The sequence below is a fragment of the Formica exsecta genome, unplaced genomic scaffold (assembly GCF_003651465.1).
Source record: "Formica exsecta isolate Colony F162 unplaced genomic scaffold, ASM365146v1 scaffold647, whole genome shotgun sequence".
NCBI lineage: Eukaryota > Metazoa > Arthropoda > Insecta > Hymenoptera > Formicidae > Formica > Formica exsecta.
Window position 1 is genome coordinate 45,265 of NW_021853410.1, and position 1,912 is coordinate 47,176.

A 1,912-nucleotide genomic window follows, 5' to 3' on the forward strand; every position below is an offset into this window, starting at 1 on the left:
ATGGATTGATACCTCGATCGCCTCTAGCCAATCGCGTTTCTAAATGAGTTCCCGGTCCGCAAAACTGATAGCCTGGAATATGTAATTCGATAGGAAGTGCGTTTATCGCACGATTTAACAAACCGCTACCTCTTATAATTTTTGCTGGCATTTGCCACAATCTTTTATTAACGGTGTTGGACCGTCGAAATGTGTTTGTTGGCACGGCAAATTATAATGTCGTGTACATCGACGATACTGTTGAACCTCTGAGTCAGCTTTTATATATTCGGGAAGCTTGTCCCACAATTATTCCACGTAGCTACCAAAGTCTCGCAGTAAAACAATCTTGGGGATTGTAGTGATCGATAAAGACAGCTTACAGACTGATGGACGATATCGAAAAGGATTTAACGATTTTGCAATACCGTAAAGTGGTTAGTCGCCATTGATACATCGATCGAAAAACGTCTAAAAATTTTCGTCCGAGCGCAACATGACGACGACGATTGACAGTTTGTTCTGTGATTATCAATCACAGAACAAATGAATCGAATACTTAAAAAAATACTTAAATGTAATAAACATAAAGGATATATAGGCTGCGTTTCGATATTCACTGTCAATACTGAAAATCTATAATGCACGTAACGTACACTATAGATTTTCAGTTTCTATATACATTAGACTTTTAAGACGATATTTTTCTCTCTCTCCTCAGTCTTATTCGTCTCTCTCTCTCTCTCCTATCCTCTCTCCATTGCAGTCTCTCTCTCCATTGAAATTGTACATCAGATTGTCCCGCTGAAAATAAAAGTATATGAGTAAGATTACAAAATTTCTATTGACGTGCAACATAATTTCCACAAATTGAAATTTCTTACCGTCCTCTTCCTCGTCCTCTTCCACTGTTACCCCTGGGATAATACGCGCAGGATAGTTGGTACAAAAATCTTACGAAATGTTTTTGCTGCCGTCGAATTCCAGCAGCCCTTCCTCTTGGTCTGCGAGCTGTAAAATACAAACAAAATTAAAATTAATATGTTCTTTTACAAAGTGCAAAGAAAAATATATATCACGTAGGTATATATAGCAAAAGTATATAATTAAATAAAATAACTTAATATTACCTTGCCAAGTACTGTCAACACTTGGTTCGTTGGCAGCAATAGGACCAGCAGCAGCAGCAGGACCGGCAGCAATACGACCAGCAGCAGCAGCGGTGCGGCCGGCGGCGATAGGTGCACCAGCCACGGGGCCGGCGGCGACAGAAGTGGCGACTTGATCCATGGGATTCGCGAGTGCGAATCCGTAACTAGCGGATTCCTTTTCTACCTCCGAAGATTTCTTTTCTAACGAAAATTTCGACAAGAAAATATTCTCGTCTTCGTCTATTATCTAAAATTTTAAATAAGTATATTATTACAAGAATTATTTTAATTTTAATAAAAATATTATAAAAATAAAGTACATAAAAAATTAACAAATAATAATAAAAATAAACATATTACGCTGATAAATAATATGAAATACAGTAAAGAAAAATGTATTAGAAATATATCAAAGCTTCTTAGACTGCCATCGTTGTCTGAAAATAGATTGGAGGCTGAACGTATAGCAAAATGGTGCTTTTATGTAAGAAAAGTTTATATTCTACAAATGAAAAAAACATTTAATAAATGTAAACAAAAAATTGAAGTTTGTTTGACACGTGCAACGCAATGTCCTTTATCAAAACTTGCAGATTATGTAAATATGTTTTGTGGACAAGATAAACATACCGCTTCTTCGGAATTATATTTTGCGGAAACTACCTATCATACATATAATGTTTCTGAACCTATTATAATTTCGCGTATCGCCCCACAAATTGGTGTGCGCCCAACGGAAATTTTCACGCACCCACCGCATGTATCGGCGGTGGATCACGTCA

The 1,912-nt window shown here is 36.9% G+C and overlaps 1 long non-coding RNA gene across 1 annotated transcript; it reads right to left on the bottom strand.

Annotated features, from left to right (window-relative positions):
• Positions 1 to 651: 651 nt before the first annotated feature.
• On the bottom strand, positions 652 to 1,193 carry LOC115242839. Its single transcript, XR_003885111.1, has 3 exons — positions 1,110 to 1,193; positions 864 to 990; positions 652 to 783 (listed from the first exon to the last, which is right to left on the bottom strand). It is a non-coding gene; the product is annotated as an uncharacterized LOC115242839 (long non-coding RNA).
• Between the last annotated feature and the right edge of the window lie 719 nt (positions 1,194 to 1,912).